Genomic DNA, 27,325 nt, shown 5'->3' on the forward strand with positions numbered 1-27,325 from the left:
TACTGGGGTGCGTGGGACAGATAGTACTGGGGGTATACAGCACTGGGGTGCGTGGGACATTTAGTACTGGGGGTATACAGCACTGGGGTGCGTGGGACAGATAGTACTGGGGGTATACAGCTCTGAGGTGTATGGGACACATAATACTGAGGGTATACAGCTCTGGGGTGTGTGGGGCAGATAATACTGGGGGTATACAGCTCTGGGGTGTGTGGGGCAGATAGTACTGAGAGTATACAGCATGGGGTGGGGAGGATGACATACAGCTCGGCGGTATGTTCATGCTTCGGCTCCTCTGTGGGTTAAGCCTAGAATGTATGGGCTCCTTCCATGTTAGTGGGTGTGACCAGCTTCATTACAAATTGTCATACCTGGAAGGAGCCCACACATTCTAGCATCTACCTGTTTTTGGACAGTTTCTGTCAGTGCATAGTGCGTGCTAACTCCACCCACAGACAAACTTAGACCCTGCACGCAGCAGTGAAAGCTGCGTGCAGGAGAGGAGCTAAGAGCCAGCAAATCAGGAAAGTGCACCTGCCGGCATGAGCGCTGCGGTACCCGGAACTCGGCCCGGGGGCAGCAGCATACATCACCGCCCTTGATGACAGCCCTGGCCGCCGGGGAGACTTAGAGTGCTGCATCAGTCGGCATGACAGCGCCCCCCTGACACTGCGCCCGGGGCAAATGCCCTGCCAGCCCCCCCTAGATACGCCTCTGAAAAATGTATGTACTTGCTGCCTATATTACCCCATTCAGATGAATGTTAAAGTTTTTCAGTTGAAGAAATGTCTTAAGCGACATACGTCTAAACCCTAAGGCTATGTGTCCACGCTGCGGATTTCTCGCGGATTTTGCCGCGGATTTGCCACGGATTTACAGCGGATTTTCCGAAAATCTGCAGCAGCGGCACTTCCAAGCCATTTCAATGGCATTTTGGAAATGCTGTGTCCATGCTGCGGATTTTTCCGCGGCGGATTTGCCGCGGATTTTGATCCGGAAAAATCTGCAGCATGTCAATTATTGTTGCGCATTTTGGTGCGGATTTTGGGTATAGAATGGGGAAAAAAAAAAAAATTCCGCATCAAAATCCACGGCAAATTTGCGGTAAATCCGCGGCAAATCCGCGGCAAAAAAAAAGGTGCGGATTTGCCGCGAAAGTCGCGGATTTTCATGCAGAAAAATCCGCAGGTACATTCTACCGTGGACACATAGCCTAAGGGTGTTTTCACACAGAGATTTCACTAATTCTCATGCACGTGTAAATACACCGCTGATGCAAATTGGAAATCCTCATCATCCCGATTCATGTTGCTGACATCACTAAGGATTTCAACCTGTGCAAAGAAACCACTTTAAAGGGAACCAACCAGCAGAGTTTTCATGTATATAAAGTGAAGTCAGTGCCATACTGATGCTAGCATGCTGAATCCAATGTACCCTCGCCGCCGCCGCCGCTACATTTATGTTCAGCGTATGCGCAGTAGCATCTAGACGTTTTTTAGGAACTCTTCATTAAAATGGTGTAAGAGTCAGCACATAGCGCTATCTTTGGCGTCATCTAATTGAAGACCCTTGGCAGGAGCAACCAACATGTCCGAAGCAGGAAGACAGTGTCTATAATAAGATGGAGACAGAGGTATGTGCAGGCGCTGCCTCCGGACAAAAAAGTAATGGTGGCGACGGGAGGAGAAAGGCCAGGTAAGCACACAGGAGCGGAATAATAATGCAGAGCCCGACCTACATAGTCCCGCCCCTGATGCACACGCCACTCAAACAATCAGTGCATATCTGGAACTTTGATTACACATTTTTCTGCAATCAAGCATCAAATCTCTTAACTAAAGGTATGATTGGATTAAGCATCCTAGCGTTATTATGGCGCTGGCGTTACTTTATATATGAAAATTCTGCTGGTTAGTTCCCTTTAAAAGGGTGGTTCACCCATACTTTTTATTGTCTAGTTCGATATTATATTGAGAAACAATGTTTCTCTCAAATACCTTGTGTTGGCAATAGTGCATGTGAGAGGCACTATTGCAGACCGCTGTTCCCCGCTCCGGTGACGTCACGTCAAGTTCCGCACACGTCACATCCCTGCGGCCGGCTGCAGTCTTCCTGACTCACTGAGCTGTGGGCGGTGTTTCACCGCTGTCACAGCACAGCGCATCTCCTGCTTGCAGCGTTCTGCTGTGAGGGAGGAGGGAGGAGGGAGCAGATGGGCTGTGACGAGCCGTGAAAACCGCCCACAGCTCAGTGAGTCAGGAAGACTGCAGCCGGCCGCAGGGATGTGGCGTGTGCGGAACTCGACGTGACGTCACCGGAGCGGGGAACAGCGTTCTGCAATAGCGCCTCTCACAGGCACTATTGCCAACACAAGGTATTTGAGAGAATCATTGTTTCTCAATATAATATCGAACTAGATAATAAAAAATATGGGTGAACCACCCCTTTAGGGTTTCAATAAAGTACTGTAACTTTTAAATAGTCCTAACAGTTTTGTGTCTACAGCATCCAGGCATACATACGTGTATCTATAGCTAGAGAGTATAAACCCTGAGAAGTCTGTAATTGAGACACGTTACAAAAAAGAAATTGCTTCTTTTTTTTTATTGCCACATTACAATAATACAAGATTAGCTACAAAAGTATACATGGTCAGGGACAGATTTAGACAAACTGGTGCCCTGGGCAAAAGTTGAAAGTGGGGCCCTAAATGCTCACATACTGCATCATCACACTCACACATTTACGTTTCATTTACATATACTGAGTTCAGAATAATGAGAGTGATCAACAATATTCAACTCCTTTATTGCTTGTTTCCTGGCTTCTATATACAGGATGATGAAGAATGATGGGCACAGAATGATGACTAGTAGATCAATCTGTCCCCTACAGTGTAATGTTTTCAGCAGCACTTCTGCAGTTTGCATCGGGTAATGTGCTGCTGAGAACAATAATTTTTGTTCCGCCAAAAACAATCCAATCACCGGGTGAATAAGCAGCATTTTGCTCTTTTGTTGGGCAATTGCTGACAAAGGGTATAAGGCCATCTCCAAAGACCTTGGTATCCCAGTTTCAACAGTGCACAATGTTATTAAGAAGTTTGCTAAGCATAGAACCATTAAGAACCTTCCTGGCCTTGGTGGAAAGAGGAAAATTGACAAGAGATGTCTTTGAAGGTTGGTGCGAATGGTGGAAAAAAACACCATGAACATTCAAAGACCTGTAGGCTAACCTGGAACAGTCTGGGGTTATGGTTTCAACAAGTACCATATGCCTTATACTAAACCAATCAGAGCTTTATGAGCGAAGTCCAAGGAAGAAACCATTGCTGAAGAAAAGACAAAAAAAGGAAGGACTGATCTTTGCCAAAGAGTACCTTGACAAACCACAATCCTTTTGGGAAAATGTTCTTTGGACAAACAAAATGAAAATAGACCTTTTTGGAAATGCAAAGCAACAGTTTATTTACAAACAATGCAGCTTAGAAGGAATAGAACACCCTACCAACAGTTAAGCATGGTGGAGGAGGTGTGATGGTGTGGGGGTGCTTTGCTTGTGACACTGTTGGGGATTTATTCAAAATTGAAGGCATACTGAACCAGCAAGGCTACCACAGCATCTTGCAGTGGCATGCTATTCCATATGGTTTGTGTTTAGTTGGACCATAATTTATTTTTCAACAGGTCATTGACCCAAACACACCTCCAGGCTGTGTAAGGGCTATTTGACTAAGGAGAGTGATGGGGTGCTACGCCAGATGACCTGGCCTCCACAGTCCCCAGACCTGAACCCAATCAAGATGGTTTGGGGTGAGCTGGACCGCAGAGTAAAGGCAAAAGGGCCAACAAGTGCTAAGCATCTCTGGGATGACTGGGATCAAGACTGTTGGAAGGCCATTTTCGGTGACTACCTCTTGAAGCTTATCAAGAGAATGCCAAGAGTGTGCAAAGTAGTAATCAAAGCAAAAGGTGGCTACTTTGAAGAACCTAGAATATAAGACATATTTTCAGTTGTTTCACACTTTTTTAAGTATTTCATTCCACATGTTTTAATTCATAGTTTTGATGCCTTCAATGTGAATCTACAATTTTTAGAGTCATGAAAATAAAGAAAACTCTTTGAATGGGGAGGTGTGTCCAAACCTTTGGTCTGTACTGTTTATATTTGCCACCAAGAGTCCATACATTCTAGGCTCAACCATATACAGGGAGACACACTGACAGACACACACACCTCAGTTCACATCACTGGGCTGTCTGTGTCATACAGGATGGGTCTTCTAGGGAGAGATACTCTTTGTAAGGCCGCTTTCAGACGTCTGAGTTTTACATACATATGACATCCATTTTTAACACAGATGCCACATGTACCCATGTTATTCTGTGTTTTCACATGGACCATGTGGCCCCGCACGCACACATGGAGACATGTCATTTTTTTCTCCGGCAGCACGGAGAATGAATTTCTATACTCACCTGTCTCTAGTGCTGCAGTCTTCTTAGCTGCTGTCACTTGCTTCCAATTCCTGCTCATTATTCTGTTTGCATATTCAATGCACTGAGGACCTGGAAGCAGCAGCATCGCCGGGGACATCAGCGCCGGGGACAGTTATCCAGTATCTAGCAGTGTGTGTGCAGTGACATCATGGGTTAATCCGAGGTCACAATGATCTCGGATGACCTCCTGATGACATGCCCATGACATTCGCACCACCACGGGTTTAGGGACAATACTTCATGGGTTCATCAGAGTTCATTGTGAACTAGCACAAAAATTGAAAAAAGAAGGATCATACAAATGCGGAGGGGCCACGATAGAGCTGAAAACCCTACTTACAGTCCCACCCCACAGTCCTGTCCCGATGCTCGAAGAGGCTATTGCACCAAGACTTCTAAAGTAAATTAAACAAGAACCAGGCTGTGGATTTTTACACTACACTTATCCATTAAATCAGTATAAAAGAGCCATTATAGCGATACCTTCACTTTAATCATTGAAATTTGAATATCCTCCGATGTGAAAAAGAAGATTCCCTTTAGCACACCAAAAGACAAATTGACTAATGCGAAAATATAAAATTAAATATTTTATTTATCATAAGCTTAAAAAATAAATGCATAGATACATAATTGTTAAAATAAAACAGGGTTCATACTATAGAGCAGAGGTCCCCAACTCCAGTACTCAAGGCCCACCAACAGTGCATGTTTTCAGGATTTCTTTAGCATTGCATGGGTGTTGGATTCAGCACCTTTGCAGGTGATTAAATTATCACCTGTGCAATACTAAGGAAATCCTGAAAACATGCACTGTTGGTGGGCCTTGAGGACTGGAGTTGGGGACCTCTGCTATAGAGGACACTAAGGGGTACTTTGCACGCTGCGACATCGCAGGCCGATGCTGCGATGCCGAGCGCGATAGTCCCCGCCCCCGTCGCAGCAGCGATATCCTTGTGATAGCTGCCGTAGCGAACATTATCGCTACGGCAGCTTCACATGGACTCACCTGTCCTGCGACTGTCGCTCTGGCCGGCGACCTGCCTCCTTGTTAAGGGGGCGGGTGGTGCGGCGTCACTGCGACGTCACATGGCAGGCGGCCAATAGGAGCGGAGGGGCGGAGATGAGCAGGATGTAAACCTCCCGCCCACCTCCTTCCTTCCGCATATCCTACGGAAGCCGCAGTGACGCCGGTAGGAGATGTTCCTCGCTCCTGCGGCTTCACACACAGGAGCGAGGAACAACATCGGACTGTCGCGTCAGCGTAATTATGGATTACGCCGACGCTGCACCGATGATACGATTACGACGCTTTTGCGCTCGTTAATCGTATCATCAAGCCTTTACACACTACGATGTCGCATGCGATGCCAGAAGTGCGTCATTTTCAATTTGACCCCACCGACATCGCACCTGCGATGTCGTAGTGTGCAAAGCCCGCCTAAGGTCCTCAATACTATCTGAAAACTCCTAGGTTTTTGTAAATAAATAAATGTTCCCAATCGGTCAATTGATAGCTAGGTAGACAGTTTTCACAATATCCTATGTGGATTAGGCTAAATAGCCATTTTTTTACCAGTGTAATTTTAAATACCGCTCCCAGCACATTAGAATCATTGCTTTAGTATGAGTGAATCCCTATACCTAGGGTATCTGAAGGCTGCGTCCCACAGTCCCGAGTCGTCACTTCCTCAGGGTGGCACGTCAAGTGGAAGGTCAGATGATTGGCTGGACCATCCTAGCAGCTTTATTTTCTTTCTCTGAAAGCTTTTGAGAGTTTCCTTGGCTGTGTGTTTGGGATCATCATTATCTTACTGAAATGTCCACTGTCATTCCACCTTTATCATCCTGGTAGACATCACCAAGCGTTCCTGAGCACAGCGTTGTTTCCGCTAGTGAAGTTCGCACGTAAAGCATCCGAACCCCAAATCCGAACCTTGATTTTTTTATGTTGTAGTTGGGTTTGAAAACCGAACCTCAGGTTCGCTCATCTCGACTTATGAGGAATGCCCCGGGAAAGGAAGACCACAGTTACCAGCTTCAGAAATGGAACTTAACAGCACGTCAGATAACAGCCCTCATAGACAATGGACAGATATCAAGAAGCAGACACACCTCAACATCAGTTGTCCAGAGGTGTCTAAAGGCTGCTTTACACGCAGCGACATCGCTAGCGATGTCGCTCGTGAAAGCACCCGCCCGCGTCGTTTGTGCGTCATGGGCAAATCGCTGCCCGTGGCGCACAATATCGCTAGTACCCGTCACACATACTTACCTGCCTAACAATGTCACCTGGGCCGGCGAACTGCCTCTTTTGTAAGGGGGCGGTTCGTGCGGTGTCACAGCGACGTCACACGGCAGGCGTCCAATTGAAGCGGAGGGGCGCAGAGCAGCCGCAGGAAAGTCACGCCCACCTCGTTGCCGGAGGACGCAGGTATGGTGTTATTCGTCGTTCCTGGGGTGTCACACGTAGCAATGTGTGCTGCCTCAGGAACGACGAACAACCTGCGTCCAGCACCATCAACGCTATTTCGGATTTGAACGACGTATCAACGATCAACGATTAGATGAGTATTTTTGATCGTTGGCGGTCGCTTGTACGTGTCACATGCAACGATGTCGCTAACGAGGCCGGATGTGCGTCACGAATTCCGTGACCCCAACGACATCTCGTTAGCGATGTTGTTGCGTGCAAAGCCCCCTTAAGAGAAGCATGCCTCTATGGTCAAATTGCTGCAAAGAAGCTACTACTGAGGACCGCAAATAAGAAGAAGAGATTTGTTTGGGCCAAGCACCACAAAGATTGGACTTTAGAGCAGTGAAAATCTGGACTGTGGTCTGATGAGTCAAAATTTTAGATTTTTGGTACAAACCGCCATATTTTTGTGAGACGCATGTAAGGTGAGCGGATGGGCTATACATATTGAGAATCAAGGTGATGGCGAGGTGATGATGTGGGGGTGCTTTTGATTTTGTTGTTACATATGTCACCACACTGCTACATGTGGCACAGTGTGACATGGCATGACATTGAACAGGGTTATATTACCGCTCAGTGATGATAGCATGGTGTTCCCATGGCAACCTCTTTGTTTACTTATTTAGAGATACAATTTAATTACTCGGAAAGTGTGGTAGGTCAGATTATGTTGGGGAAAGATGTATTATGTATGACGCTACCTTTTCCAGTAGGGTTCAGCTGAACAAAAATAAAATGTCATCGTAAGGTAAGTTTGCTTTGAGATAGGAAACAAAGGACTAGAAACACCCAAACATTGTCTCTACCCTATTTCTGCCTGATACACAATAGCATTACAAAAACCCTAAACTAATTACTTGGCAACCAGACCTCGCCACTGACACCATTGGGCAAATTGCAGTAAATTGCTCTTTCTCTGCAGGAATCTTACGGCGCTCCCTTTGGAATATTTCCTCATTTCCTCTGTTTGGTGCGTTAGTCGATGCAATACATTTACACAATAAAGATGACTGCCATTACAGCAAATTTTGTGTGAACACCGGCAATGTGTCTGTTAGGTTTCTGGAATGGCTCGTACTATTATTAGCCGCCTTCCCTTACTCAGCAGATAATACAATGGTATTAAGTTACTAAAGGGACAGATCTTTTAGCAGCAAAATGATGTTTTGATCATATATTTAGCATGAATTTCTGCAATAACTTTGTAAATGTGGCTGTCCTGAAATTTCAGCTAAATCTGTAGTTCCTGCTCAAGCTTGAAGGAGTCTAACTACAGAGAATTACTGGATCTTTGCAGTAATAATGTTTAGATGATAAAGGAATGAACAATTCACTAGTAAATGTGTAATCTTCATTAGGTAGCAATAATAAAAATTATGTCTTAGTACGCTACAATATACTGTACTTATAAAATAAAGGAGGGGTTGGTGCTCTATTTCTTTGGCACAGATCACTGATCCCCTGGTTCTCCATTAATTCTAAGATTCTAGACAGTCTGCTGCGGCAACTAGCAGGGTAAAGGGCGAAATATATCCTTTATACAATGGATACATCACTGTCTTATGGTGAACGTTATGAACAGAAACCATAGTACAGATATAGTTTGGTATGGTGAGCTCTTCCTCAATGGAAATCAAGCAGAAATTGGATAAACATATAGCTGGGATGATTCAGGAAAGCCTGCACTCGCAGGGGGTTGGACCCGATGGCCCGTGAGGTCCCTTCCCACTATACCATTTTATGATTCTACTGTATATTAACAAAGACTAAAGGGGGTGTTACACGCAGCGATGCGTTTGTGACGCACGTTGTGCGTTTGTGCGTCACGGGCAAATTGCTGCCCATGGCGCACAATATCATTCGGAGCTGTCACACAGGACTTACCTGCCTAGCGACGTCGCTGTTGCCGCCGAACCGCCTCCTTTTAAGGGGGAGATTCGTGCGGTGTTACAGCAGCGTCACTGTCACGCTTCCCGGTCCCCGGCGCCACCTGCCACTCACCGCTCCGGCCCCCGGTCCCTCTGCCCGTGGCTGCTCCTCTCACTCCCCCTCCTCTGCGTCCTCCATGCCTCCCGCCCGCCGGCTCCGGCGTTCTCCTGCGATCCAGGACACGCTGTCTGGCTCCCCTGCATCTCCTTCACAGCGTCCTGTACTGGCCTCCGGCACCCGAGCCTCGTGCATGCGCATTAGGGCGCGTGCGTGCGCGCTCACTCACCTTGTCTTAAAGGGCCAGCGTCCCGGAAACAGGATATGACAAGATACAGGTACAGGGTATATTAGACTTCCCTTTTCTGGTGGGCGGTGCCTGATCAACGTGTTCCCCATGCTAGGTGCTCAGGTCCCCTTGTGCTTTGTCTCTCCGTTAACCCTGTCTCGTCCACAGATTCCGTCCGCTGGTCCTGACTACCGGTTCTCCAGGAAGTGTCCCTGTGACCGTCTGCTGAGGATCCCGCCATCTTCCGTCAGCCTATACCCTTCACAGGTCCCTGACTCCACCTGGTACATCCGCCTGCACGGCTCACTGGACCCGGACCCCGTCTGCTGTTTCTACCCGGCACCTGAACCCGGTTCCCGCCATCCATCCTGTTCATGGTGTCTTTGGACTCAGAGACATTCCCTGAAAATCTCTGAAGGACTCGTACGGTAGTGTTCTGGCTGCCGTGCATCTAGGCCCTTTGGTGGGGTGATCGGACAGTCTCTGCATAGGGGTTAGCTCCGGGTTGCCTCACTGGGGGAGTCCGATGCACGGTCTAGTGAATCCACCCCCAGGACATCACAGTCACTAAGCGGCCCAATAGAAGCGGAGGGGCGGAGATGAGCGGGACATAACATCCCGCCCACCTTCTTCCTTCCGCATTGCCGGCGGCCGCAGGTAAGCTGCGGTTCGTTGTTCCCGAGGTGTCACACGTAGCAATGTGTGCTGCCTCGGGAACGACGAAAAACCTGCATGCTCAACAATCAAAGATTTTTTAACAGGGAATGACGTGTTAACGATGGATGATTTGGTGAGTATTTTCCATCGTTAACGGTCGTTCGTGCGCTTCACACGCAACAATGTCACTAATGATGCTGGATGTGCGTCTCGGAATCCGTGACCCTGGTGATATATCGTTAGATACGTCGCTGCGTGTGACGGGGCCTTAAGGAAGAGACAGACGCATGGGATAGAAGTCTGGCACTAAATTTACTGTATATGACCCAACACAACCACACTTCTAGTCTTCTGTATGCCTATCCACCAAAATACTGTAAGCTCCTCCAGACAGTTTAGGCTCTAACTCAATAAGGCTATGTGCCCACGTTGCTTTTTTTATATGCTTCTTTTCTGCAGATAAAAACATATGTTTTGGCAGGAAATACACAACAAAAAAACCCCGCATTTTTTATTGCATTTGATTGTTTTTACATATGCGTTTTTTCCTGCTTCTTTTTGTGCTTTTGTTAGTCATGGGGATCGTGGGGGTTCAGGCTCTGTAACCGTGTGATCGCTGCTGGGTCTCTGGTTGATGTTACAGCTGGGACCCGGCTCTCACTACCCGGAGCAGTGCCTGCACCGCTCCTGGCAGTTTAACCCCCTAAATGCAGCAATCAGTGCAATCGCAGAAGTCAGGAGGCGAGGAGAGGAATCGCTTACCTCTCCCTGAAGATCCGGTCCCTGTAATGTGATCACAGGGACCCGATTGCTGCTATGGTAACCTTGGGTCGTCCCCATGATGACGATGACCCATGGTTACTGAGCTACAGATCGCCTCACCGACCATTCTGTATGCATGGTATGTGAGGCAAAGTGCTGCGCTATAATCCACTGTACTGATAAAACATTGCAGGGGATTATAGAAACACAGGAAATAAACACAGAAATAATTGATATGTGGGGTTTTTTCAGCAACAAAATCTGCAAGGAAAAAAGAAGCAGGGTGTGCACAGCAAGTCAGGATTCTCATAGATCATAGACTTTGCTGGGATGCTTTTGGCTTGATTTTATTCATTAAAATAAGCAAGGAAAAACACATTAAAGTGCAAAAAAACACCATGTGGGCACATAGCCAAATAGGTTTCTGATACAACTGACTTTGGAGCCACTGGGGTCTATTTCTTTAGGAATGTTTGTTCAAAATGTTGAATGTGTCTCAAACCTCTATATGAATCTCAACAAGAAGTGCTACTTTATTCGACTTTTCCTGTTAGAATTCGCAAATAATTTCAATGGCTTTGGAAGTCTCTTGACTATTTTTTATCTTTCGTAGATTGTATTGCTAAAGTTGACCATGCACACATTATCTGACATAAACTAAAGTATCATGATTATAAACATGAGAAAACTCCTATAGCTCAATTTTTAATACTTATCTAAAATTGTCTAATAATCTACAACCTAGTAATGCCTGATTAAATTAATTTCATTTTGTACAGTCAAGCCTTTTTGGACAAGCACTCAAAAGTGGTCTTCTGAAGGGTGGTTATCTCAATGAAGATGGTCAGTATGTATAAGAAATGTTAGAACAGAAAATCTGTGATGAAAAAATCTAGACTGGATAATAGGGAAGTCTTCTCAAAGAGAGAGTTTATTTTAGAGGTTGTGCTGCAAATTAATATTTTTTTTCTCTATAGCACCAACATGTTCCTCAGCACTTTACATTCAGAAAGAATTTATAAAAAGAAGATTCCAGAGTAACACATAGCTCAACACATACCAAAAGGGGTGAAGACCCTGCTCACAAACTTACAATCTATGGGGAAATAGGGGCGAGACAAAAGGTAAAAATAAACTGCTTGTCATGTAAGATCCAATCATCAAGGGGCATTCAAATAACACTGCATGAATAGGTCACCCGCCAATGTGTGTACAAATACAGATATAGGGTACTATTAATTGTATGGAAGAGAGAAAAGGGAATAGTTAGGTTAGTGAGGTAAGGTTGTGGAATAAATTGAAATAAATGTGTTTTAGAGTCTACTTGAAACTGTGGATACTGGGAATCAACTGGATTGTCAGGGTAGTGCATTCCAAAAAACTGGTTCAGCGTGAGAGAAGTCCTGGAGAAGGGAGTGCAATGTTCGGATTATAAAGGATGTTAGGTCACTAGTGGAACAGAGAGGATAGGCAGGATGGTAGCCAGAGATTAGGGAGGAAATGTAGAGTGGCGCAGAACTGTGAAGTGGTTTGTGGGTAAGAGTAATAAGTTTATACTAATCTCTGTAGTAATCAGTGCAAAGAGTAGTGGGATCAGAATAGTGGATGGAAAGAAATCTGATCCTGTCTGCTGCAGTCATGATAAATTGGAGACGGGGGAGTTTAGTGAGAGAGACCTAATAGTAGTGACTTGCAGTAGTCCATGCAAGAATGAATCAGAACAACAGTGAGTTTTGGCAAAGTTAATGGTAAGAAAAGGTTGAATTTTAGATATGCTTTGAGGTGCAGATGATATGAGCAAGATCAAAATAAATATAAACAGAGGGCGTGCTGCTTGGTAGTTGTGGTGGCACTACATGTGGAGATGGGAATTTCAGGTTTAGGTGTTTTAGTAGAGGAGGGAAATAAAAGTCAGTTTTCGACAGACTCAGTAAAATGGCTGAGCTTCATCATGACTAGCAAGAACATAACTTGGACTAATGCTTAAGTTACGCAGGTATTGTTCTTCCATAGTGTGGGTGGTATTTATTTAGGGGCCAAGGGATAATAAGAGTTGTCCTAGAAAGAAAACCCCATGTCAGTTATCGGATTAATACAGGTCTGACTTCTGTGTCCACTGGTGATCAACTGTAAATCCAAAAGGGAAGCCACAGATAGTCACAAATGTAGCATCACAAGCTAACCAAACAGATCAACTAGTGTCGATGTAATGCGAGGACATTCCAGGACTGCAAGAGCAGCGATTCATAGTGTGATTCCAATTTGTCCACAATCCCCAGCAAATTCAGACTGATTGATAAACGTATCACAATTTAGACAGCAGTAAAGTCCTTAGCGTCGCTGTTTTACACTGCAGTTTTAATGCTTTCACCATTATTCTACCAATTTGTCTATTGTTGTGTGCTGCATTACTATTGTTTGAAATCCATACTAGAGCAGAAGGTTATTAAAGCCTCCCTGCTCACAGTCTTAATTAATATACAATTTCTTTACTTCTACAATATATATATATATATATATATATATATATATATATATATATTATTTCTAACATTTAATGAAGCTTAGCCTGATATAATAAATACCTTTCCTGCTGAAGTACGGCTGTGATTCAAGTGCAGGGAGCCGACATACCATTGGGTATGGATAGTTTAATAAAGCTTTCCCACCATTGTTCTGATAGAGTATAAGCTGCTGTTGTACCTTTAATGCCCTACTCTATGTTTAAAGGACTGCATTATTTTTTCCCATTTTCTATATAACTTTTTCCTTCCATTATTCAGTAAAATTTCATACTTAAAGCACCACTCCAGCATTTTTTTAATTTTACCACTGGAGTGCTTCTTTAAATCTAAGACACCTGCCCCTGTTCTTATACTCACCTACTGCCATCTTCTTCTGTTATCGCCACCACTCCTGTCGGTCTCAGGCAGGTTGTGAGCTTCGGTTTTTCATGGAGCGTGCCGCAAGTCTCAACTCAATGAAAGTCCATGAGAGCCTTATTCTGGCGTTGTTCTGGCACTCATAGACTTGCATTGAGAGCTTACAACGTAACTTCTGACTTACGGTACAGTACAGTACAAAATGGCACTGCAGAATTGGCGCAGACTCGAAAAAAGACGAAAACGCTGGAGGATGAGGGGGCAGGGGATTTAGATTTAAAGCACTACTCCAAAGCTGAAAATAAAATGCTGAAGTGGTGCTTTAACAATACTTCTACTTGGAAATATGCCCCCTTGACTGCTGAGCACCATAGCACCTGCCTACTTATTCTGTTCCAGTGATAACTTTTGTGTCTACTATAATGATCTGATTGTTTCAGAGTGATTGAAATCTGTCTCACTGGTCCAAAAATATTTATACCATGCTTAAAACTTATTATTTGTTACTGTATTACCAAAATTGTTTAACTTGTAAATTATCCTGAGACATCTCTGCATCTTACCATGTGTGAGTATACACACTATAATATAAGGATGTCCAGGATCACAATACTGATTACTAGTGATGAGCGAGCTTGGCACTAGTCGATACTCGATCAAGTATCATGAGGGTGGTTGATTATTCGGCATGTTCTTGCTCTCATTTTTCCGGAAGTCTCTAACAGGATGATTGGGAGAGAGAGAGAGAAAGAGAGATATATTGTTCCCGACTTTTCTGTTAGGGGCTTCCGGAAAAATGTTTGAGTTAACCATTACTTTAGTCGCACCTAGGTCTGAATGTCCAACCTGCTGAATTTGAGTACCAAGCACTTGAGCATTTTAGTTCTCGATCAACACTACAAATTACATATCCTTAAAATAGGCCATCGGTATCACATTGGGGGAAGGGGGGCCCAATCACTGGCACTCCTCGCTGTTCAGCTGTTTAAAGGGGCTGCACTAATCACTCCAGTGAATGGAACAAAGCTACAATACCACTACTAAGTGTTTGACGTGCAGGTCGGTCACACAATGTAAATAATGAAAATGCAGAACACTAAAGTTGCTTTCACATTGCATTATTACCTATTTTCACTGCTCCCATTGAAGCCTCCATCCAAGCACCCCCGCAAAACCCAGACGCAGTCTACTATGTCTGGGTATCCACCTGCAGAAAGCGTATACACCTGAAAATGGTGCAAGACAGAGCACACAGTGACGCTATCTGCTCCATTACAGTCAATGGCTTTGTCGGCACGTGTCCAAAACCCATTTTGTGGGGGGGTTCACACGGAGGCCCCGACGGGACCAGTGAACATAGGTAATAACGTAATGTGAAAGGGCCCTTAGCTGTGCACTGTGGACTATTTAAACAGCTGATTGGCAAAGGGGCTGAGAGTAGAACCCCACCGATCTGCTATTCATTGCCTATCTACAGGATAAAACCATCAAAATTATGGTCCTGGAAAACCCTTATAAAATCCATGGGAAATACAAATTACATTCTTACTTAGCTGTTCCTGTTTCTAACTGCTTTAGTTTCTTACACTGACTAGAGGAACAGGGACTGGACACCTTTTATTTCAGAATTGGTGGGGGTCCTATAGGTCAGTCACAGACCAACCACTCTCTAAAGCCTGCTGTACACGTTGCAATTTCGCATACGATATCGTATGCGATTTGCAACGCCCCCATCGTATGTGTGGCACGTTCAATTTGTTGAATGTGCCGCACAAACGATTAACCCCCATCACACGTACTTACCCGTCCATACGACCTCGATGTGGGCGGCGAACGTCCACTTCCTGGAGTGGGAGGGACGTTCGGCGTCACAGCGACGTCACGCGGCAGCCGGCCAATAGAAGCGGAGGGGTGGAGTAAACATCCCGCCCACCTCCTTCCTTCCGCATTACAGGCCGGGAGCCGCAGGACGCAGGTAAGATCTGTTCATCATTCCCGGGGTGTCACACACTGCGATGTGTGCTATCCATTCCCGGGTACGATGAACAATCTGACGTTCAATTCATGAGGAATGAACGACGTGCGTGCGATGAACGTTTTACCGTTCATTCGCAATCGCACGTAGCTGTTACACACTGCAATGTACCTTACGATGCCGGATGTGCGTCACTTACGACGTGACCCCGCCGACACATCGTAAGATACATTGCAGCGTGTAAAGCAGGCTTAAGAGTCTAAGGGGTCATAAAAAAAACTTTTAAGTCACACAGTCATTAAAAAACTAGAAAGTCTTAGTTTTTGCCAACTCATGTTTCTCGTATCTTGAGATACTCCATATATTCTAGTGGCTGCTTTGGAGGTGAATATCAGAGAATAATAAAAGAGTGTATCTCGCAGTGAGGGATGGGTTTCAGGGTCAGAGTAGGGTGAGCTGAGAGTAGTCATGTCAGCATGATGCTTGTAGGAATAGCAGCGCGGGTTCTGGACTTCTGGAATCCGATACCCCACCCTCGCCTCTTCTGGTTTTTGTTCCAGCTCTCTCCATGGTTACCGCACCTGACATGGGGAACAGTATGAGAGCTTCTGTGGAGCGGCAGCCTTAGATCGAGGCAGCAGAAAACCCAGGAATTCCCTTCACTTCACACATGTCTGATGCAGCTTTACTGCTCATGATAAAGGCTTGATAGCATTATTCTCCTAATCCTGCCTTGTATACTTTTACATTGCCCCTGCAATGTAACAATGTAATGAGCGGTCATTAATTCATTCCTCTCCTCATGCTGGTTTTTATAATAAAGGGGATTCTCCCGGTCGCCACTAGGCAATTCTGCTTATATGATCTTATTGCTCAGTCACCACATTGGCTCATAAAGAGTTATGTTCCATTAAGTTATAATGAACCAGATTACAAGGGACAAGAATGGATGAGATTTACTAATACAAATGTTGTAACGGAAGAAGGAGACCTTAAAAATGCCTGACACTGAGTCACTGTAAAATTATGTAATAATATGAATATTAATATAAAGCGTATCACAACATAAAATGTAAAAACACTTTGTGAGATACCACAGCCAGGTTTATCTCCAGAAGTCCATCTGTAGATTCCAATGTTCATCGTGGGAGGTGAAGCTCAGCATCACTTGGGTACCAAAGGATGAAAATCCCTGGGCTAGACAATGCTGCCACATTTCAGCTTTGCATATTTATCTAGTAGACTCGGCGAATAACATATAATCCAGTTTTACACATTGTAAATGGGCAGTGCATGCAAATTGTAATAAAGAAATGCGAGAAAAATCAATGAACAACTTGAATATAACCATTAGGCGCATTATGCATAAAAGATCTTTTATCTAGTAATATTATAGCCCACTTTATACAACTGTATTAGAAGTGATGATGACTGTATACAGGTGTGCCCTCATCACCTGCATGTATAGTAGATGGCATGTGTTCACAGATTTACTACATCCTATATGCAACCTATCTGCAAAAGACAGAATCCAGCTATTAATGCACGAGACTATAATTCACAGAGGCGCTAATATGTATATACAAGACAAGGGATAATTGCATTAATGAAATGATGGTAGATTTTCTTACCAGACACATGCTGCTTCATACAATAGTTAATAATTCCAGGTAAGTAGGAGGATACAGGAAGAGTGATGGAGTGGTCAGCAAGCTGCCCTACAGAAGGAACCTCCTCAGCAGGTGAGAGACAAGATGATTATAGGAAAAAGACAAGACAAGATGGGTTGGGCTGCTGGCGAAACACATTACACTAAGGAAGGCTTGTGTTAAACTACCAGTCTAATGGTGAAGGAGGGAGGTGGAGGAGAGGCAGGAGGAGGGGACAAGGGATTGTCTCTCAGTGAATCTATGGAACATGCTTTCCTTGATGCTCCTTTGGGATTCTGAAGCATGGCAGACCCTTTCATTGCTGTGCTGATGTAGGACAGACTGCAGGAGGATACACAGTGATGATCTCATGTGTACCGGAGTAAGGAGTGTACAAAGGAAGAAAAGGCTGGCTATTATTTCTAGACACACAAGGCATGTATTCACTCAATGTTGAGATAATGCCAATTTTTTTACAATATTTATTTGCATCACTTTCTGCCATGAATCCATGCACAATAGGGGTACCTTTAAGAAGACCTCATAATTATACTTTCTGGAGCATCCCTAGGGACCCAAAGATATGCCCAAGTGCCACTGTACACTAGAAGACACTGTGATTATAGCCCTTATCTACCAACAAAGAGGTCCCCAAGAGTACATGAAATCCAGAAGTGATTATGTGACATTTTCTATAAACCACAGGTTAGTGTGCATCCAAATAATGCATGAGTGCAAACTTATAGTAACCAGTGATAGCATTTTAAAGTGAACCTGTCAGGTACCACGAGCAGTTCTCGGTGCATATCGCTAATCCCTGCCTAACCATCCCTGTATACACTAAAATAGATAAAGAAATCTTTAGAAAAAGTATTTCTAAAGATCCCATATGATATGCTAATGAGACCAGCAATTAGTCGCAAGAATGTTAGTTCCCTTGGCTAGTCGGCCCCCTTAGCATGTAAGCACACCCCTGTGAGCACAATAACATGCTAATCAATGCGCAGCATCAGAGTCATGGTCGCGCTCACCTCTGCTGCCACCTCGCCGGACGCTGGATTTTGGCTCAGTGCGCATGATCTCTGGACTTACGGTCATGCGCACTATGAAGCCGGGTGTATGTGTCCTGGCTTTAAATTGGTGTAGTGTGCATGACTAGAAGTGCCGGGGACGTTCTGATCATGCGCACTGACCCTATGCCGAGCATTCAGAGGCGGTGCAAAGGAAACAGGTACGTGCGTCACTGCTGATGATGATACTGGGCAGTGGGCATTGATCAGCATGTTAGCACGTCTCTGTGGGCGTGCTAACATGCTAAGGGGGCAGAAAAAGCACAGGGAATAACGCCCTTACGACTACTCCTTGTGCTCATTTAGCTTATCTTAATCTTTATCTATGCTACTAGATGCAGGGACAGCAAGGCAGGGATTAGGAATATGCACCTAGAACTGCTCGTGGTTCTGGATGCATATTGCACCTGACAGATTCCCTTTAAGGGTGTGTGCCCACGATCAGTGTTTGCAGCATTTTGGATGTAGCATGCTTCAGCTGCGTCCAAAATGCTGCATTGTACAGTACCAAGAGAAACCAAGGAAAAAATTGTGAAAACATACCCTGCTGTAACTAAATAAAAGCATACTGCATATAAACATAGGGTACTTAGTAAACACTGTTTTTGATCAAAAAAAGCATAAAGCTATCCCACCAAACGTCAAGGTGTACCCAGTTGGGATAGTACCTACACTCTCTAATATTAAAACCTTACCATGGGTCTAAAATAGGCCTCAATGTGGCTAAGGGCTGACAGCGACAGGGTCCCAACAGGACACACACAGTCAGGGGGATTCACAGAATTTTGTTTTTATTGTACAGTACCAGCACAGTGGATGGGATTTCTAGAAATCCTGTGCCAACTGTGCTTGTATTTTTTGCAGCAAACACTGACCTACGGTGCGTCTTTCCAGACCGCAGCATGCCAATGGTTTGCTGCGGAATTGCATGCGTCCTCCGTAGGGAGAACACAAGCGAGAGACTGCAGTGCACCCAACCCTGATAGTGGGTACGAGCAGCTGCAGTCTCCTGCATTCTCCCGCAGAGGAGAAGCGCAGCCCCGCAGATAAGGACCCCTTCGACCAAGATGCATGAGTCCTGATCGTGTGCACATGCCATAAGGGTAAATATTAGGATTTTGCTCAGTTCATGATCCAGACATCTTCATGCTGACTGCCCCTTAGACCACATGCACAACTATTCCATGTGGACAAGCTCGGATGACAGTGCCATCATAGATACTTTCTGTGCCATAATGTGGTACCCCTGAGAGGCACTGTATTCTTCCTGATAAGTGGGAGCACCTTTATAGTATGAATTGAAATATGCCACGATTCATCAGAAAAAAACCTACGTGCCTTAATATAACAAAATAAGCACAAGGAAATGTACAATAAGCACTTAAATTAATATGATCAATACAAAGTAAAACCTTTTCTGAAATTGACACCCATAATTGCAGTGAAAGAGGCTTGTAGGGGAGGTGGGTGGTCATCTAAAAGGTGGTAGCCTATAATGCCCTGGACTAAAGTGTTTTTAATAAAACAAAAATGGCTAATACAAGCCCGGACTGGGTACTGTTCTAGAACACCTTTCCTATTTTATTAAATACATAGAATAGAAATGAGCATGCCTCTTTCATGGGCATGTGGACTACCCAATGTTTTTATACTGTAATCCCATAATTAGAATGCACATATAAACAATACTTTATTGCAAAGACGTTTTCTTGAAGGCTGAAATATTAAATAATTAAAACAAAATCATAATATTACATTTATTTAAAAATAATTGGCGGACACTTTCTTAAACAAATATTTCACTTGTTTCTCTAAAACAGAAATAAAAACTACGGTAATTTATGATTATTTGTCAATGGTATTTTTGTTTGCAGTTTTTTATCAAATAACCTGTGACAGATATTAAATTAAAAGTCTAGAAAAGGCATCACACACATTTCTTTCTGCTATTTTTCCATGGGCTTTTCTATTCATCTTGTAAAACACCAGCATAGAAAAAGGGAGGTATAAGGTACCCCTGATGAAGCTGGTTTAGAAATGAAACATATGGGTATGGGATTTGGGCGAATATGTTAGGTTTTCTCAGTTGTGTTCACACCACCAACCATAACTACAGGAAAGTTGAGAAATAGTGCTCTCAGGCAGGACTGTTGGAAAATTCAGAAAATAGATACTAAGGGGTACTTTTGCATGCTGCAACATCGCAAGCCGATACTGCGATGTCGAGCGAGATAGTCCCCGCCCCCGTCGCAGCAGCGATATCTTGTGATTGCTGCCGTAGCGAAGATTATCTCTACGGCAGCTTCACACGCACTTACCTGCCCTGTGACGTCGCTCTGGCCGCCGACCCGCCTCCTTATTAAGGGGGCGGGTCGTGCGGCGTCATAGCGATGTCACACGGCAGGTAGCCAATAGAAGTGGAGGGGAGGAGATGAGAGGGACGTAAACATCCTGCCCCCCCTCCTTCCTTCCCCAGAGCCGGCGTTAGACGCGGTGACGCAGGTAGGAGATGTTCCTCGCTCCTACGGCTTCTCACACAGCGATCTGTGCTGCCGCAGGAATGAGGAACAACATTGTACCTGTCACTGCTGGCAAATTATGGAAATGTCGGACCCTACACCGATGATACGATAACGATGCTTTTGCGCTCGTTAATCGTATCAAAAAGGATTTACACACTACGATATCGACTGCGACGCCGGATATGCGTCACTTTAGATTTGACCCCACCAATATCGCACCTGCGATGTCATAGTGTGCAAAGCCCGCCTTAGTCCATCAGTTATATTATAATAATTTAGTTGAAGATGAGTATATCACATCATTCACTTTTAATAATCTCTAATAAAATTAATTTTAAATAATGCTAATGTGTATTGTAACCCTGCACTCTTTCATTATCATACTTCATTTTTTATGTTCCCCACTTTGAGCTTCTGTGCATTTTATAGCATATACCAGAAGCAGAATGGCTGTAGGATCAGACTTGCCAGACTTAGTTTTTTTGCCTTAGGCTATGTGCACACGTGTGCGTAATTCACGCAGTTACGCTGCGCTTTGTAGCGCAGCGTAACTGCATGCGTCCTGCGTCCCCTGCACAATCTATGGAGATTGTGCAGGGGCCGTGCGCACGTGGCGTCTTAGAGCGCAGCGCTTCGGCTGCTGCCCGAAGCGCGCGTTCTAAGAAGTGACATGTCACTTCTTCCGTGCACTTTGCCGGCAGCCCCTGCTCTGTCTATGGCAGGAGCTGCAGGCAGAGCGCACGTTCTCTGCCGGCACCATGCGCTTCAGAACGGAGCTTTCCAGCTGCGCTCTGAAGCGCACCTTTTAGGTGCAGTGCAGAGCGCACACGTGCGCACATAGTCTTATACATGGAGTTGTAGAATCAAAGCAGACAGAATACAAAATCTGTAACATTTTCAAAATGGCAGGTCTTGTGGAGTATTTTGAGTATTCATGCATTAGTATCTAATAAAAGTGTAGTGCCTCACAGGTTGCTATATTTGGAGATGTTGATTGCCAAAAGCATCTTTACTGTATGAGTTCTAGAATTGGACCATGGAGCAATGATGAGAGTGGACTGGTCTGGTGAATGATGTTTTCTTTTACATCATTTTGATGACCCAGTCCATGTGCATTGCTTACCTGAGAAAGAGAGAGCATGAAGATACAATATTGGAAAAAAGGCAAGTCCTCCCATGTAGTACTGGGCTAATTCATGACCTTTGTCAGAATCATCCTTATCCTACAAAGCAAGATCTTGCATGGAGTCCCAGGCCGAGTAAGATTGACAGTCATCTTGTGTTTCTTCCATTTTCTAATAATTGCACCAACAGTTGTTGCCTTCTTACCAAGCTGCTTGCCTTTTGTCCTGTAGCTCATCCAAGCCTTGTGCAGGTCTACAATTTTGTCCCTTCTGTCCATAGACAGCTCTTTGGTCTTGACCATGGTGGAGAGGTTGGAATGTGATTGATTGATTGCGTGTGTGAATAGGTGTGTTTTATACAAGTAATGGGTTCAAACAGGTGCAATTAATACAGGTAATGAATGCACAGTAGGAGGGCCACTTAAAGAAAAAATAACAGGTTTGTGACATCCAAAATTCTTGCTGGTTGGTAGGTGATCATACACTTATTTCATGCAATACCATTGAAGTTTACCTACAGTAAAAATTAGACATCTCCATTGTTTGTTGGTGGGTAAACTTGTAAAATCGTCAGTGTATCAAATACTTATTTTCCCCACTGCTTTCCGTTGTTCCCCCGCTGCTCCGTTCTCCAAGGTAAGAGATTTGTAGCTCTGCTCATCTCAACACAGCCGGTGTGCTGTAGTGATGTCATGGTGATCATTGTGCTGAGGGGAGAATGATGGAGGAGGGAGCGTCAGTGGAGTGCTCCCTCTTTCATCATTACTTTCAATTGTATCAGCATATTGGCCTTCTCGACTCACGGGCCCCAAAGCGGTCGTATGGTGTGCTTCCATTGGTGGTACGCCACTGCCTGCCAAACTGAGCAAAGTACTTAGGAATGGTTAGAGGAACATGACAATGAATTTTAGATATTTTCTTAGCTCCCAAATTCCCCAGATCTTATTCTGATTTATCATCTATAGGACATGCAGGTAAGATAAGTCTAATCAATGGAGGCAGCACTGCGTAATTTATAGGACTGCTAACATATTGGTTCCAGATACCACAGGTCACTTTTACAGATCTTGTGGTGCTCGTGTTTCATGAGTTGCTTTATAGGAAAAAGGGGAAACAACAAAATATTGGACAAATGGTTTTAATGTTTTGGCTTATCTTTTAATACTACCCTCTGCAAAACCCATATTATAGTGTTTTAAATTCTGTATAATAAAAGTAATTTTTTTTAAATAATATAATAATATAAAATAATATTATGGATATGGTGGGAAAAAAACAGTATATTTTTACAGCTTTTTGTCACTTGGACAATTGTATATGCATCACGTAAAATAAAAATCCAGCACCAAATGCGTGTTAGCACATTTGTAAATGTGTTCGTTCATGCAATTTAAACACCACAATATAACGCTGTGAATTAACCCTAAAAATAAAATGTAGCTTTATTTAGAATAATAATTACTAGTAAAAAAAGCAAAAGTATAGTTAGAAAAATATGCAGACATAAAAAGCAATAATAATCCTTTAAACAATAGACTTCTCATCAGTAATCTTCTTTGAGGGATATTACGGAGGCTGGCTTACCCTCTATTAACCACCTTTTACAGAAATGGATGAGACGATAGAGTCATTTGCATTCAGTTGCAGAGCAAATAAAATTACAGTGTCAATCATTGTTTCCACATTAGTAGGGCTACACTTACGCCTGTATATTTTAGCTCATGTGCTATACGAGCTAAAGTCTTCAAAGCGCAAATAATATAAGCTGTGAAACAATAGGATTTAGGCTACAAGTCAATGTTTGCTTTTATACAAAAAAAGCAAATCTTTATAGAAAAGTGACCCCTGAGACTCTTATCTCGTTCAGCCACACTGCTCAGAGATCTATGATCTCTACTAAAGCAGAGGTGTCAGTTCTTCCCTAAAAGTAAAATTATTGTGTCTTGCATTCTAATACTCATCAAACGGCAGTATTATAAGGTTTTTCAAGAGCTTACTCCGACAACTATATTCAAGTTGTCAACCTGCACCTTGCCACCACCGGCCATGCATATGCAGTCAGCTACTATTTCACATTTCCTATGTGATGGCCTTCAAAAACTAGTGTAAAGAAAAGATGGAGTGACGTCTTTTCTTTAAACTATTGTATAGGCCCCTAAAATGTTCACCCTAAAGATTCAATATGACATCTGATGTTTTCTCATATTCAACCACAGAAGTCTTGGATATAATTGGCCAGACTACTGTCCCCAGCGATTTCCTACATATCCCTACACAAGAATTCAAGACAAGGGATTATGAGAGAGACTATCATCGCCTCTTGTAGTTGGAATTTCATAGTGCTACCATAACAGAACATTTACGTGTTAAAAGGATTCCCAGGAGCCTTTGTGTGAACCGACTATCTTCCATAAAAATCAGGACTTTTGTAATACAGTACCTTTTAACAAATATTAAACAAATGCTCCCTGGATCTGATGACCTTGACACTTGACTACCTACATAAGTCTATTGGGACTTCTGGTGATAATATTTCTTCCATTGAAACTCAACGTGTCTCAACCTCTGCCACTGAAGAATTTGCTGCCATCAAGGAAAAACTACAAGCAAGCTTACAGGTACAACGTGAGGAATCTCAAAAGAAGAAAAGAGAAAAATTTGTCAGTGAATAACAGAGTATATCGATTGCATGATTCCAACAGGCCCTTCCAATTAAGACCTCGACATTCTTCTACCGAAACCTCTCTTTCAAACTCAGACAATGGGGCGTAATATCACTCTGATAGATGTCTGAATCCCTCTTTTTTAGGCCCACAAAATTCTCCAGGCCAAAGAAAGAGACGCGGAGGGGAGGACAATATTTCAGATATTCCACTGACAAATGTAATCTCAAGGTCATAGGTAGGGAAGACCCTCTGGTATTCAAAATATCTGCTAAATCTCTTTAACTAGATCAACTGAAATTGTTACAGAAGGGGGTGACATTCTGTCCAACATATAACTTTAACTGTTTTCAACTAGAAATGGATATCTAAAGATTGTTTAGGAATCTCTATTTAAAAACATATTTTTCTACAGACTATGAGTTAATGGAATTGTTAGCCAGAATGATATCAAAACCAAGAGACTTGTAGAGATGCGCTCTAAATTCCAGGCTAGGTGCTACCCTGATAAAATTTTCCAACTAAGTTAGACTCCACATCCCTCCACATCCACTATCTGCTCAGACCAGCGTGTGGCTTTTGTCCATACTTTTCATCCCTATGCGTATAAAATACACACATTTAGGCCCTCTTCACACGTCAGTGATTCTGGTACGTTTGTGCTTTTTTTTTTTCTAAGTACTAGAATCACTGACATACGCAGACCCATTATAATCAATGGGTCTGCTCACACATCAGTGATTTTTCACTGAACGTGTCTCCATGCAGCGTGCACCCTTGGCCGTGATTCTGCATGGAGACATGTCAGTTTTTGTCTGGCATCACTGATGACCCACGGACCACACTATGGTGTGATCCGTGTGTGATCAGTGAAACACGTACCAGAAACTCACGGACATATTAAATATTAAAAATTTTCAACTTACCTTGCCTGCGATTTGCTCTGCAGCCTCTGCTTTCGGCAGCTCCTGCCTGGCTCATGAATATTCATGAGAGCAGGAACTGCCGCCCAGGAAGTAGCTGCTGAGAGCGGTGGGAGGACGCTGCAGAGCTGGAGACTTCAGCACCATGGACAGCAGGAATGAAGGCAGGTGAGTAATGTCCATATGCAATCACGGGATCACGGATTGCACATGGACAACCCACGTGTACCGTGAATCACGGAACACGGAGGGACATGTGCGTGTTTTACACGTCAGTGAAGAACGTCAGTGTTTTTCACTGACGTGTGAAACGGGCCTTATACACAGAGATTGGATAATTCTGAGCCATGGGAACCCCAGAATTATGGATTTCAGAATCCATTTCTGCCCTCCTCCTGCCAGGCTCCCAATTTGAGCAATAAATTTGTAAGGGCAGATATTGACACGAGTTCTAACAGAATACTTCAAACCCAGCTGAGTACATCCAAAAATGGTACATTTCCCTGGTTGAACTGCCTGCAATGCAATAATGTGCCTAGAAGAGATACCCCATACAGGTCAATAATGTGCCTAGAGGAGATACCACATACACGTCAAGGTTTCTTTATCAAGGGATCCTTTACATATGAATCTTCATTTGTTGTATACACAATCAAGTGTCCATGTGACCTCTTGTATGTGGGTGAAAGAAACGACGCAACATGTACGGGACAGAATCTCCCAGCATAAATCGACTATCCAATAAGAACCCCTCTCCCTACTATTACCCTTCCATTTTCATAAAATGGGACATAGTTTATCCCCACTTAAGGTCCAGGTATTGGAACAAGTCCCCTTACGTAAAAGAGGCCTCAATCGTACTTTTTAATTGATAAAGAGGGAGGAGTTCTGGATATTTACCTTGCAGACCTTGGAGCCAAAAGGTTTAAACAGAGAATTTGATGTGGGGAGTTTTATGTCAATCTAATGAAATTTCTATAATTTCATTTTCATAAACACTGCCTTCTGTCTAATTTCAGCATCGTATTTGGTCACTTGGGAGCTCGAGATCACCACTGTCAACAACCAGTATTAATTTACCAACATCCCTTATTTCCTCACTTCCATCTTTCTTGTCTCCCTTTCATTTCTCCCCCTTTTTTTCTCCCTGTTCCTTCTTATCTCCTCTCCCTTTGCCTTGTTTTCTTTATTCTTCTTTCTTTATCCCCTTTTTCCCTGTCTCTTTCTCATTATCCCCTTGTCTGCCTCGCTCCCCCTCTTTTTATTCCTATCTGCTTACACCTTTTCTATTATGCAAACAGGTTTAACTTTAGAGAAATATAGCTAAATATGTATATACACTATTTGTCTGTTGGTTCTTTAATTATTGATCTATTTAATGGACTGATCTGCTGTATTCTATCCTTGTTTATTGTGTTTAATGTGCCTCCCCCCAGTATTCCCTGTAGTGTCTATCACCACTGACACTTCTGGGTATGTGGTTATCCCACTGCTCACCGTTGCATTACATCCGCTCTTCACAGGATGTGATGTGATCATATTCAGTGCGCTCCACTATGCCAACCAACGGATGTGACCTAGAACGCCAGGCTTTTAAATAGCCGCAGCATTTAATGCACATCAATGAGATATTCGCGATTCATCTCTCCCCTGCCCTGATGATGAATGTCATCACCAACGTCATCCAAGTACCCGCCCATAATCTCGCGCCTGCGTAATAACATCACCGGCGCTTGCGATTTGAAAACAGTGCTCAGTCCCGCGATAGTGCCACTGCGCATGCGCGAGACTTTAGGAGTACTGCGGAACATGAGGGCGGCGGCCTCATCTATGTAAATGAACACTGGGGGACAGCGAACAGCGGCAGAAGACTGACTAAATACAGCCCGCCCACGGGGCCAG

General features: G+C 43.8%; 1 protein-coding gene across 2 annotated transcripts in view; it reads right to left on the minus strand.

Annotated features, from left to right (window-relative positions):
• SEMA4B (semaphorin 4B) overlaps positions 1–17,371 on the minus strand; it is a 413,906-nt gene extending 396,535 nt beyond the window's left edge. The window contains exon 1 of one of the 2 annotated variants that reach the window (XM_075345909.1): positions 17,104–17,371. The gene's annotated coding sequence lies outside the window, so the exon portion shown is untranslated. The remainder of the gene's footprint in view (positions 1–17,103) is intronic. The other variant, XM_075345908.1, reaches the window with a different exon arrangement.
• Positions 17,372–27,325: the final 9,954 nt, after the last annotated feature.

Source organism: Anomaloglossus baeobatrachus, chromosome 4 (assembly GCF_048569485.1).
Source record: "Anomaloglossus baeobatrachus isolate aAnoBae1 chromosome 4, aAnoBae1.hap1, whole genome shotgun sequence".
Taxonomy (NCBI): Eukaryota; Metazoa; Chordata; class Amphibia; order Anura; family Aromobatidae; genus Anomaloglossus; species Anomaloglossus baeobatrachus.